The following is a 14,204-nucleotide window of genomic DNA, read 5'->3' as shown; positions in this document are numbered from 1 at the left end:
ATAATGACACGCCTGCCTCCCAGTGCTCCACCAGGACCGGAGGCCACCTTACTGCCCAATCCAGGGCCAGGTGAAGTTCCTGCAGCAGCCTCTGCTCTTCCACCAGCTCTGCCAGAGATCGTAGAGGCTCCGATCCCAGAGATGGAGACCTCCGGTCAATGCCCCAGAATTCCATCTCAGCCAGACCTCCTAGATTGTATCCACCACTCTCGGTAAGTACTGATGGGAAGGGGGAAGAAAACACAGCAATTCAACAGAGGCTTTGCTCCAGGGAAAGGGGGAAAGAACCCCACTACAGATGCCCCTCAGAGAGCTACAATAGCCTCTGGTTCAGGATGCATGGGGCACTACCATCAGCCCCCTGTAGCCTAGTATTACCAGCCATTTTCCTCTATGGTATATTAAACTGGCAGAGACACGCTCCACCATACTCAGGGGAGCCACAAGCCATGATTAGGCTAATGGAGACTATTTTTTGAATCCTCCACCCTACATAGGGTGACATAATCCAACTACTAGTCTCCCTTTTCAGCACTGAGGAAAGACACAGAATCCTAACTGAGGCCAAAAAAAAAAAATGGTTAAGAGAAATGGCACCTGAGGGTACTGCAAACCTGCAATGGTGGGTAGAACTAGCCACCCCCGATGAGAGGCCCAATTGGGACTGTAACACAGAGGAAGGGAGGGGCTACCTGGAGAGATATTGGGCGGCTATTTCACAAGGCCTCAAGAGGGGGGCCCAAAAAGCTATGATTATTGCAAAACCCTCCGAAGTGATTCAAAGGGAAAGCTAATCACCCTCTGAGTTCTGCAAAAGACTGTGCGAGGCCTATAGACTTTATACGCCAATAGACCCAGCCAGAGGCTGCTGGGTCTCAGATGGTGATAAGTGCAGGCTTTGTGTCTCAAGCCTACCCCGAAAATGCCAGATGGTGGGGACACCAGGTGACTCATGAATTTTTATACATCCTTGAATGCCCAGTACCTTTGTTGGGAAGCAACTTGCTAAATGGAGGCACAAGTGACCTTTCCCCCAAACGAAAGACTCACTCTTCGAGTGGGATCAACCACCTATTTACTCTTCTTCTCGATAATCCCTCAAGATGAATGGAGGTTGCAGGATCTCCCAGAAGGGAAATCGGACGAGAGAGAGAGAGTTAGCCAAACAGTCAAGAGAGAGTTAACCCAACAATTCCCTGAGGTCTGGGAGGAAGACAACCCGCTCCCCGCCAAGGCTTGCAAAACAAGTCCCACTGGTTAATAGAATTCAAACCCAGTACAATTACATCAGCACCCGCCTTGGGCCTGCCAGACCTATATAAGCTGCTTACTCTTTACCTGACTGAAAAGGACAAGGTGCCTATAGGACTGTTGTCCCAGACTGTGGGGACATGGGACAGACCCATGGCTTATCTCCTGAAATGGCTGGACAGTGTTGCCACTGGGTGGCTGGGATGCTTACGGGCAGTTGCTGCAGTTACCTTACTGGTCTGGGAGGCAACCAAGCTGACTTTGGGCCAAGATTTGATCATAAAAGTCCACATAAGGTCAGCACTCTCTTACGAGGGGACCCCCATAAATTGCTGTCAACATCTCAGATTACTCAATACCAGGGACAGTTATGTGAGAACCCCTATGTTACTACTAAGCCTTGTTAGGCCCTGAATCTGGTCACTCTCCTTCCTGTGAGAGGAGGTGGGCCCTCACATAATTGCAAGGAAATATGCCAGCAGACCTGACTCAAGAGACCAGCCAATCCTGGACCCAGATTTGGTCCTGTACACCAATGGCACCAGCCTGGTGAAACAAGGACAACAACTGTCAGGATATTCAGTAGTCATGGAAGAAACCATCGTAGAGGCTAGCTCTCTCCCATCACACTCGTCCACTCAATGGGCCAAACTATATGCTCTAATCCAGGCCCTCCAGCTGTCAAAAGGTAAGAAGACAAAACATTTACACAGACTCCAGGTATGCTTTTGCCACACTACAGGGCTCTGTATAAGGAGAGAGGCCTTTTGACAGCTAGTGAAAAAAATAGTAAAAATAAGGAAGAAATTAAGACCCTATTAGATGTTGCCTGGAAACCAGAAAGGGTTGCAGTCATACACTGCTGAGGATATCAAAAAGAGGATACCCCCTGGGCTTGGGGAAACAGATTGGCAGGTAAGACCGCTAAACAGGCAGCCAAGGGCTTGGGGGTGACCAGTGAGGGCTTATTAAAGCTCTCATATTGGTGGAGCTGCCTGAGCTAACGCTGGACTCTCCAAAATACACTGAACCCTGAAACCAACTACTCAAAGCAGAAGGGGCCATCAAGACTGAAAAGGGATGGTAGGAATTGACAAGTGGTAAATTATTGGTACTGGAGGAGCTGGCACCCACTCTGATAAGCCAAACACAAGTGACCTTCCTAGGCCATGACAAACTGGAAGAGCTAATTTGAAAATATTTCTTGGTTCCCCGCCTCTCGTCCCTATGCAGGACAGAATCTCAGGACTGCACTGCCTGCTCACAGGTCAAAGCTGCCTCTCAGCACAGACAGAAATCTCCGGGGATTCAGCTAAAAGGCATGCTGCCCATTCAACACCTGGAAGTGGATTTCAACAGAATGAAACCTCACCGACATCACCACTACCTGCTGGTCATGGTATGTATGTTCTCAGGATGGGTAGAAGCTTTTCCTACCCGGCCTGAAAGAGCATCAGAAGTAGCCCGGTGCCTGCTTAGGGAGATAGTTCCCAGATTTGGATTTCCTACCAGCACTGGATCAGACAATGGTCTGGCTTTCATAGCTGATTCAGTATAAGTAAGCAAAACTTTAAACATCAAGTGGAAATTACATACAGTATATAGGCACCAGAGTTCAGGGATGGTGGCAGGAACCAACCAGACACTTAAAGAGACACTCTCCAACTGGATCATAGAGACTGACTGCTCCTGGGTGGACTTGTTTGCGACGGCTCTGCTCAGACTCAGGATGACCCCATGGTACCATGGCTCTTCTCCGTATGAAATTGTGAATGGGAGGCCCCCTCCCATAATAAAACAGATGTCAACCAATTTGCCTCAGGTAAGGGGAGAGGAGATTTCACAGCAGATGGAACAACTGGGTAAGGTAATAAATCAGGTAACTAAGTTTGTACAAGAAAGGGTGCCATTCCCCCTTGGAGAACAGATTCACGAATTTGTGCCTGGGGATCAGGTGTGGTCAAGGACTGGAAACACGACTCCTTGGCTCTACATTGGAAGGGTCCATATACTGTTGTTCTTACCAGCTCTATGGCAGTTAAAGTTGCAGGTGTCATTCCCTGGATCCACCACATGAAGGTGAAGAGAACATACCACGCAGACCCAGAAAACACTTAGTGGACTGTGCAGAGGGACTCCACTAACCCTCGAGAGATTAAGATCATCCTTAAGAAGGAAAAGAAGATCCTGGACGAGCCCCTTCAGGATGAAGCTGAATAATCAACTCCTGCTGCTTGGCCTCATCAACGTGATTTTGAATTTAACTTCTGTTTCACCTTAGGAAAATGTTTTCATCGCATGGGCACATTCCTACGCGGGCTTCCACAACACCTCTAACTGCTGGTTATGTGGGGCTATGCCTCTGTCTGTGATGGATGGACTTCCTTAGTGGGTGTCACTGCTCTGCCAAGATTTTAAACCACTCTGCTCTTTTCTGGGATGACAAAAAGAGACTTTCCTTTCTCTTGTCAATCATAATCTCTCCCTGTTCTCGGTAAGCCAGACCTAGAGTCAACAGACTTGAGTCATGGGGTTATGTTTGATGTAAACACCAGTTTCATAGAAGTAACTAAAGCCTAACCTACAACAAGCCCTGGTAAATCTACCTTATTTACATGCTAGGTGGACAAGGTCTGTGTTTCAATGGTATGAGTATATTGCTGCCTTATTCATACCTTCTACAGGCACAACAGATACTATGATTAAATTAGAATCCTTGAAAAATTACACAAAACAGGCCTTCCTAGATAGTGCTAAAGCCATTCAAGCCTTAAATGAAGAACAAATCCTAATGAAAAAAGTGGTAATTCAAAATAGAATGGCTTTGGACATGCTCACAGCTGCTCAAGAAGGGAACTGTGCTATAATTAAGGTTGGATGTTGTGTATATATTCCTGATTTATCTGGCAATGTATCAGCTGCTTTAGATGACATGAAAAATCAGGTAAAAGCAACATCAAATGAAAACATTCCTTTCTGGACTTCGGTCCTATCTTGGGTGAAGGGTGATTGGTGGAAAACTATATTAACCATTGTTACAGTTGCCTTGATAGTTCTGCTTTGTGGACCCTGAATTTTACAATGTTTTATGAACTTTGTAATCCAAAGGACTGCGTTGTTCTCCCAAATTGACGGTCAGAGAGACAGGGTGCAATACATGCCTATGAGTGGTGCTCATACTATGAGTTAAGAGCATCAAGAGTGGGGAATGAAGGAGGAAGCAGACAGAACAGGCTCCATCTTGAAAGCAGGACCCCATCTTGGGCTTTACCTGATGACCTCCCCATAGGTGGCTCCCCAGTGCCCTTTATCTTTCTTCTGTCATTAGTTTAAGAAAGTATTTAAGGTGTGACCTTGGCCTGTTCTGTTGAGTTACCTCAATTTTCCTAGATATCGTCCATGTATACAGGAGGTATGCATGTTATTAAACTTGTTTTTCTTCTGTTAGTATTTTTATTATTATATATATATGCATGTATGTCTATCATGCAACATGTTACTCCTTTAGTATGTTTTATATATATATATATATACACTATATGTGGTTATAGTGTATATATATATATATATATATATATATATCATTATATTTCCTGTGGTCATGAATGGATGTCAGAGTTGGACTGTGAAGAAGGCTGAGTGCCGAAGAATTGATGCTTTTGAACTGTGGTGTTGGAGAAGACTCTTGAGAGTCCCTTGGACTGCAAGGAGATCCAGCCAGTCCATTCTAAAGAAGATCAGCCCCGGGTGTTCTTTGGAAGGAATGATGCTAAAGCTGAAACTCCGGTACTTTGGCCACCTCATGCGAAGAGTTGACTCATTGGAAAAGACTCTGATGCTGGGAGGGATTGGGGGCAGGAGGAGAAGGGGACGACAGAGGATGAGATGGCTGGATGGCATCACTGACTCGATGGACGTGAGTCTGAGTGAACTCCGGGAGTTGGTGATGGACAGGGAGGCCTGGTGTGCTGTGATTCATGGGGTCGCAAAGAGTCGGACACAACTGAGTGACTGATCTGATCTGATCTGATCTGATAGTCTATATAGGATACAATTTTATGTGTATATGTGCATATATATATATATATTATATGATTAACATGTTAGAAGATAAGACATAAAGTGACAATAAAGTTTTGGAGTTATTAAATATATTTTTAAAAACATGATAAGAAAGAATCAGACCACTGAGGCAGAAGATGCATATCCTACTTTCTTGCATAAAGTAGTTTTTATGACAATAAAGAACATGAAAGCACATGCTAACTCAAACTTTCCTTTTGTAACATTCTCCCTTGAAATTGATGAAGGCAGGAATTTATCTTGATCACCATGTTTTCATCATGATGATAATAAGTATTAGTGTTGTAGCCACGCATTCTGGGAAACAAATTCACTCAGAAGGACAATGCAGACAGTGGAGTACAATTTATTTGGTTAGGTTCTTGGCTGAGATGGTCCCCTTCCCCTGTAATAAAAAGACTAACAGGAGAAAAACAAGTTTAAGAACATGCACACCTCCTGTATACATGGAAGATATCCAGGAAAATTGAGGTAACACAACAGAACAGGCCAAGGTCACACCTTAAATACTTTCTTCAACTAATGACAGAAGAAAGATAAAGGGCACTGGGGAGCCATCTATGGGGAGGTCACCAGGTAAAGCACAGTAAACAAAGGTATTGTTACATAGATTTAAGTCGGGGCCTTCTGCAGCAAGGAGTTTGAGATTCAGTCATAAGATGGTCCAGTTCAGTTCATTCACTCAGTTGTGTACGACTCTTCGTGACGCCGTGAAACGCAGCACGCCAGTCCTCCCTGTCCATCACCAACTCCCAGAGTTCACCCAAACCCGTGTTCACTGAGTCAGTGATGCCATCCAACCATCCTCTGTTGTCCCCTTCTCCTCCTGCCCTCAATCTTTCCCAGCATCAGGGTCTTTTCAAATGAGTCAGCTCTTCGCATCAGGTAGCCAAAGTATTGGAGTTTCAGCTTCAACATCAGTCCTACCAATGAACACCCAGGACTGATCTCCTTCAGAATGGACTGGTTGGATCTCCTTGCAGTCCAAGGGACTCTCAAGAGTCTTCTCCAACACCACAGTTCAAAAGCATCAATACTTCAGTGCTCAGCTTTCTTTATAGTCCAACTCTCACATCCATACATGACGACTGGAAAAACCATAGCCTTGACTAGATGGACCTTTGTGGACAAAGTAATGTCTCTGCTTTTGAATATGCTATCTAGGTTGGTCATAACTTTCCTTCCAAGGAGTAAGCGTCTTTTAATTTCATGGCTGCAATCACCATCTGCAGTCATTTTGGAGCCCAGAAAAACAAAGGCAGCCACTGTTTCCACTATTTCCCCATCTATTTGCCATGAAATGATGGGACCAGATGCCATAATCTTAGTTTTCTGAATGTTGAGCTTTAAGCCAACTTTTGCACTCTCCTCTTTCACTTTCATCAAGAGGCTCTTTAGTTCTTCTTCACTTTCTGCCATAAGGGTGTTGTCATCTGCATCTCTAAGGTTATTGCTATTTCTCCCGGTAATCTTGATTCCAACTTGTGCTTCCTCCAGCCCAGTGTTTCTCATGAGGCACTCTGCATATAAGTTAAATAAGCAGGGTGACAATATACAGCCTTGACATACTCCTTTTCCTATTTGGAACCAGTCTGTTGTTCCATGTCCAGTTCTAACTGTTGCTTCCTGACCTGCATACAGGTTTATCAAGAGGCAGAACAGGTGGTCTGGTATTCCCATCTCTCAGAATTTTCGACAGTTTATTGTGATCCACACAGTCAAAGGCTTTGGCATAGTCAATAAAGCAGAAATAGATGTTTTTCTGGAACTCTCTTGCTTTTGCCATGAACCAGCAGATGTTGGCAATTTGATCTCTGGTTCCTCTGCCTTTTCTAAAAGCAGCTTGAACATCTGGAAGTTCACAGTTCACGTATTGCTGAAGCCTGGCTTGGAGAATTTTGAGCATTACTTTATTAAAGTGTGAAATGAGTGCAATTGTGCAGTAGTTTGAGCATTCTTTGGCATTGCCTTTCTTTTGGACTGGAATGAAAACTGACCTTTTCCAGTCCTGTGGCCACTGCTGAGTTTTCCAAATTTGCTGGCATATTGAGTGCAGCACTTTCATAGCATCATCTTTTACAGAGTAGTAAAAACCCTTACAAATGGAGATTTCCTTCATAAATATTAATTGCTTTTACAAAAGGGTAGCTTCTACAAGATTTTCAAAGCTTCTCCTATAGCTGTTGTCTCTCCAAAAGCTAGTGAGATAACCCTTATGCTAAAAAGGCATTTTGGGAGGATAACACATTTTCTCTCCTTCAGACATATGCATATATATGTATATATGAGTGTGTATTCATAGATCTCTAAATTAAAAATTCTATAGTAGTAATGTAAGGTACACATTTGTAAATGTACCCTTTTTTAATAACTAAACTAGAAAGAGATCAGGTCAAGAGCAGCTGTGTAGCATCGATGATCATAACCAGAGCAGAGTTTTTGATTATCAGATGAGAAAAATAATGTATTATTTCAGAAATGGTCATCATTATGTTACTAGCAGCCATCACTTTGCCTGGGTATAAGTGTCAACATTTCTCACAGCATGCATTAAATTTTTCTAAATCATCTGTCGCATTAGTGAAAAGTAGCATGTCTGCCCTTTTAGGAGGGACAAGACTTCAGTTATAATCTCAGCTTTGTGATGACTCAATTGTGTGCCTATGAACACACTACAACTAGTGTCTTATTTACATGGATCATGAATTACTCAAGCCTGGGGCCATTTCTCTCCAAACATTCAGCTCCAATCTGTGAATATAGAAGCTGTTCTTTCATGTTTAAGGAAGGAAGAGAGAGAGGGAGGGAAGGAAGAACTCACATTACTTCATCCTCAGTCCTCTCTGTAAAATTAAGAAGATGGACTAGACATTCAATTAGGTTGTTTTTTTTAATTCTGAAATGTCACGAGTCTATGAAACAAAAATTGTTATATTATTTATATTTTTTTAATAATAGGAATTTCAAAATAGGTATCTGAATACTGATGATTTATCAGGCTTACACTCTATTTCCTAGGTTGGAATTCAAACAAACAAAACAAAAGTCCTCAGGTACTAGTTTTCTTAAATAAGTTTTAATAAAATATACCCATGTTAGAGAAATGCCAAAATACCATATCGGATAAACACAAATTCAATATATTTACTTAGAATGTAAAACTGAACTTTAGGAGCACTATTTCTTAAACTAATAGGTTGTCTGCTACTTTCATATAGTAATTTTTGTCCTTAACATTCTTTTGAATGCAGGTAATCTAAAGTCAAAATAAACTGATAGTAAGATGCAAAATAGAGGACCTAGACTATTTCCATAGGTTATTATCTTAATGGTACAGAAGGTTCATCTGTCACTTAAACATTTTTTAAATTAAACAACAACTGCTATCTGTGAGAATTATTTTACATGTTTTTGATTGAGAGAAGGATAATCGTTCTATGATCCCGGATTTAACTAAAACTGAAAAAGAATAACCAAAGCATCTAATTAATTATTTATTTAAACAAAATAACAGTTTGCCAATACTGACTCAGGATCTTATTTTCAACTCTCACAGCTCTTCTTGATTTTATTTTTTCACTTGTAATTACAAATCCACAAAGACTGATTGCTATGCTAGATGTCAAGGAGAATGAACCAGATATGGTTATACATCTTCACCCTAGGAGCTGGTGATTTGCCAGAGGTATAAAATGAATTTTAAATTAAAATAATTTATTATAAAACACAAATATGTGTGATGGGGAAAATAAGTTACTGAACTTATTTATGTTTTTTGAATTGTTAATTGGAGGAAGAATGTGAGTTTGCATTAGTTTTTGAAATATAGCAAAGTATCAAGACAATTTTTAAAAAAAAGATAAAAGGATGAACAGCATGAGAAATATTGGATGCTAAATGTTAAACATACATGAAAAAAAAAAATAAGAAAGCACTTTTATTTTACAAACTAAATATTTAGCTGAGATTTTCATTGGTTTTTCTTTCCAGTTCTGTGATATCTGCTTGAAAGTTGCTCTCTACACAGTCTCTCCATCCTCTATATCTAAGGATTATTTTCTTAACCTGAAATACTTAAAACTTCCTTTAGCAGGAAAAAAATTCATGAGATATTTTATATCCTGCTGGGATCAAGTCTGACCTCAGACTTTATATGTGGTAAGATGTTACTTGTTGCATAGATGTTAACACATCTATGTTCTGAGAGGAATATAAAATAGTTCTGAGTCAGGCTGAGAGCAAAGTTCACATTATAATAATAGTTCTTTGACTATATAACAGGGAAAAATCATGAAATACACAAATAACAAACAGTAAAAGTCTGATATGATAGCCCTGCATTTCTCTAACACCCTTATTTCTATTCTCAACACCATTGTGTTAGTCCAGCCCTTATTTTATCTACAAAGTGTCTCTTAATTGGTCTCCCTGTAAATTATTCCTAGGCTCATCTTCCTAAAATACTAATTCTTGGGTTATTTCATGGTTCAAAAACTTTCAGTGGCTCCCATGTGCCTCCAGTATAAAACCCAAAGTCTGTACCCTGACATTTCAAAGCTTTTTTAACCAAATATGCTTAATGTATATTAGTGAGAAGAAATAAAACTATCAGTGTTGATATATTAAATAGCCATGGTGTCAGGCACTAGGAGAAATTTACTTATATTTTCTCAACTAATACTCAATGTGTTTTGTATACAGAGCTGTCATTTACCCCACTTCAATATATGAGTAAAACAAGACTGATAGACTTAAATAACAAGTGTTCCCAGATAGTAAATTGTGACTCCAAACTGTGCTGCCTTTCCACCACAAGATCATTTGTGTGTACAAAAATCACAACTACATTGGAAGAAAGTACATGATGAGATCATAGTAAGAATTTAAACTGCTTATTAAATGGATGATTAATTGCCTTAGACTAGAGTCTACTGGAAAAAGCACTGGCAGAGGGATCAATACCATGAGAGAGGTCACGGTTAATAATTTATGTGTCTTTCTCATCTAAATAATAACAGAAATGAGGAGAGTGAATGGATCAGGGAGAAAAGTCTGTAGACAGAAAAGAACAGAACTGTGGGCAAAAGGCAGTAAGTGGGAGGAAGAGAAAGGGGAACCAGTGAAAGAGCAAGAGGAGAGAGCCATCAGGCACAACCCAGGAATTACAGGGCCCCCAAAGAAGAACATACATGAGAACCCCTAGATTGTTCCACCTTCTCTGTCTTCAGTCCTGAACTACAGACCTGGAACAGGTGTTACTTTGGCCCTGGTCACACTTTTTTAATGACCCTGAAACTACCCAGAAAACCACTATTAGCCTGGCTAGTCCTCATAAACACCTAAAAGGAATCATTTGAAAATGGAACTCCCTTGCCCCAGCAAAATACTTAGAAAACTAATGTAAATTATCTTCCTTACTTAAAATTTCATCAAGAAACAAGCCAGAAGATTTATAAATATTTACTTACTAAAGTAATAAAGCCAACAGAAGTAAGAGTGAATTTATAAAACCAGAACAAACAAACTAAATTGACTCTGGGTTCTAGTTCTTAAAATTTTTTCCTTCTTTTAATTTGCTCTAATAAAATTATCCTTAAGATTCATGGAATAGAAAATGCCACACACTGAAGATATATATATATTAATATATATTTGAAACATTTTACATTGATTTACATCTATCTATTTGCAACTATAGGAAATCACTTTACACTCCTGGGATTAGCACTGTGAGAGGCTTTTTAATTATTTAGAAAATATTTAGAAATTATTTCAAGTAAATCTTATTTATCCTATCTCTGAAGCATTTCATTTTCTGTGAAGTAGAAATAGGGTCTTACATATAGTTATTAATATGATATATATAAGGTTCATAATTAAAGTAGTAGAAAATAATTTATTAATTATATAAAATATATTGATGAACATTCATAAGCCAACTATGGGAATAGACTAATCTGAAACAATACCAAAAACAGCATTAGAAAAATATTTTCCCATAAAATAACTAGAACATTATTCAGTTTCACTTCCACTTGCTCAGAAGCTGAAGTGACCTTTAAGTTCAATTTCTGGAAAATATCATTGATTAACATACTTGCTGCTTCCACTAGTTATATTTCAGAGAAGGGCCAAGAAGATGCATCAACCTGAGACAAAGGTTTTCCTTGCATGTTAGATTGCTTATACTTAGATGCAGGAGCTACCCATTTGTCTCTGGATTCTTCCTAAACTTACACCTTGGAAGATGCTTCTCTTGGGCAACTTTATTTCATAAGTGCTATACTACAGGTTCCTTCAAGATCCCCTGAAGCCCAACCTTTAAAGAGCAAGAATCCAGGGACCTCTCGGTAGCTAGACCATGGCAGCAAGTTCAGCACCGGTACAGGGTCTAGTCCAGTCCTCGGGCATGAGCCTGCACTACAAGAGACTGTCACTGGGCCAATTTCCAAATCCTCTAGTGGATGGAGAGTGAATTAGGTCATTCTGTTTTCTTTCACTCCTTATAAACGGGACTGAAATAGAATATTCTGAAACCACAAAGTAGTGAGAGCATTTAATAAGAAGTTTCAAGTGCAATAACTGGTTAGCAGAGGTACAGGGACAAGGTAGTGATCAAACAGGGGAAGGAAGCTGAGGGCAGGGGATTAGAATGACCTTAGAAGGCCCACATTGGAGGGCTAAAGAAATATCTGTGTACTGAGTTAAAAAAAGTCAGAAGCAGGGGGATATGAAGGCTGTTAAACAAATCTGTGTTGTTTATTTGGGAATGGAGCACTTCAAGGAATGTGCAGTGTTATAAATCCAGTAGTAGATGGCTAAGGAATGGTGAACTGCTACAAAATAAACCTGGAAATTTAGATGGGGCACCAAAGGATTATATTGTTTGCTGTTTAGCTTCTACAAGCAGCTGCTGCTTCTGTGACAGCTAGTATGAAAGGGTTCCTTTGCCCTGGATTCTCCTTCACATCCCTATAGCATAGTCAGTCACAGTATGCCCCAAATGATGTTTCTTTAAACACACTATTGTGCAGAAGAAGGATATGGTAATAGTCAATCCTAAAATGTCATTCTCTTATCCAGGAATATACCTGAAGGAGGTCACAAAAGGACCTTTTTCTGAATGAGATTAATGGAATCCAGCAGATAAGGAACAAGGCAGCAGAACAGTGTGGAGATGTGTGAGAATCTGATCTATATGTAATTTGCATCATCTTGTAAGGATAATGGAAAGATAACACAGTATAATACAACATTTGATTGTCCTATATTAACCCATTTATATCTTGCAATAACCCTATGAGATTAGTGCTTTAATGAACCCAAGTTAAAAGATGGGAAATGGACATAAAAAGGTCAAGTAACTTGTCTAATCACACAGTTCAGAGGTGACAGAACTAGGATCTGAATCCAAGCTGTCTGCTTCCACAGGGCATAACCTTAACCACAGCACCACATGTTCCCCCACACTTGAAAGCCTCAGTTTAAAGTTCCACTAATTAAAGACTCTTTCAGTTTTCAGAGTGATCTCCTTTTTACACATAATGTAGAGAAATGAAGACTAACCCACAGGGGTTGTAGTGGTGTGGTAATGTACCTGGGACCTGGGAGAGAAGTCAGGGATGGAGATAATGCTCTGAGCATAATCTCCATAAAGATAAAAGAGGTTAAGGTGAGAGGATGACATCATTTAAAAAAAGGCTGCAGAGAGAAAAGGCCAAGACTATGAATAGGACTGTTTGTTTTTTGGATTTAATATCATAAGATTTGATTTGACCCTTGATGATAATGAATTACAGTCACCTACTTCAGGGCTGCAGCCATGGTTTCTCACCTGTATTTTGTCAGTGACTCGTATAGCATATAGCAGGCACTCAATAAATACTTCTTGAATTAAAGAAAAGATGAAAAGGGAATTCAAGATGGAAAGGCATCAAGAGTAATATGAATATGTGAAATAACTAAAAATAACCTTTTTACAACGAAGGAATGTGTGTGTGAAAATAACTTCATGAGGAATTATACATCTAAATTAGTTATAAGAGGAAAAACAAAAAAGGGGTTCTGAATAGAATAATTTATATTCAAGTATTAGAGATTGTGTACTTATTACATAAAAGACTTGGTGATATGCATGGAAGTATGGAGAAAAATATCAAGGTAGCAACTACTTGGTCCTTATTCTTGAGAAACTTAGTCCAAGTAAGAGAGAAATAGTTATCGGAACTGAAAAAGATCGTACAGACAGGAGGGCAGAATTTAAGTGAAAAGCACTTTTTCAAGCAAGATTCAATGGCCGTACATGAGGGTACCTAGGGGAGTGGGCACTGGTTTGGGGCCAGGAGAAGTGATGGTAGTAAGAGGCAAAACTATCCAAGTAAAAGAAGAAATCAGCTCAAAGTCCCAAGAGGAAAGAGTAGAGAAACTGTAAGCCCATGTGGTTGATGCTAGTCTGTCCTCTTTATTAATTCAGGGAATTTACAAGACTTTTTTGTTTTTGCTCATCTTAATATATCACCCACATAAAGCACACTTTTAAACCCTGTTTGTATAAAATAAAGTAATGGAAAAAAGAGAAAGTCAAAATTGTCATTTCCGATTATCAGAAATAACCAAAGGTTACAAAAATATAAAAAGAATGATTGGTGACCATCATGAAGATGATGGTTACATGTTTTATAAATATTAAGGAAAAGCAGATCTGAATGCAATTCTTATTTTTAACGTCGCTAGTGAACTGCACAGGATATGAGTGACCATTTCTTGTACTCTAAAAAGTTTTGAAATATGGATCAAAACTACCATTTTCTGGAATGTGAAAAGGCCTATGTGATAATGACAAAACAAAAGAGCTCTAAGCAATCAACATC

At 39.8% G+C, this 14,204-nt stretch overlaps 1 protein-coding gene and 1 pseudogene across 2 annotated transcripts in view; one reads left to right on the top strand and one right to left on the bottom strand.

Moving 5' to 3' along the window:
* The window catches only part of SEMA3D (semaphorin 3D), a 230,242-nt gene that overhangs the window by 205,532 nt on the left and 10,506 nt on the right, over window positions 1-14,204 (bottom strand). The window lies entirely within an intron of this gene.
* Window positions 2,873-4,441, top strand: LOC109557876 (endogenous retrovirus group PABLB member 1 Env polyprotein-like; annotated as a pseudogene).

The sequence above is a fragment of the Bos indicus genome, chromosome 4, assembly GCF_029378745.1.
Source record: "Bos indicus isolate NIAB-ARS_2022 breed Sahiwal x Tharparkar chromosome 4, NIAB-ARS_B.indTharparkar_mat_pri_1.0, whole genome shotgun sequence".
Classification (NCBI taxonomy): domain Eukaryota; kingdom Metazoa; phylum Chordata; class Mammalia; order Artiodactyla; family Bovidae; genus Bos; species Bos indicus.
Note: the sequence above shows the minus strand (reverse complement) of the source record. Positions and strands in the feature narration are given on the sequence as shown.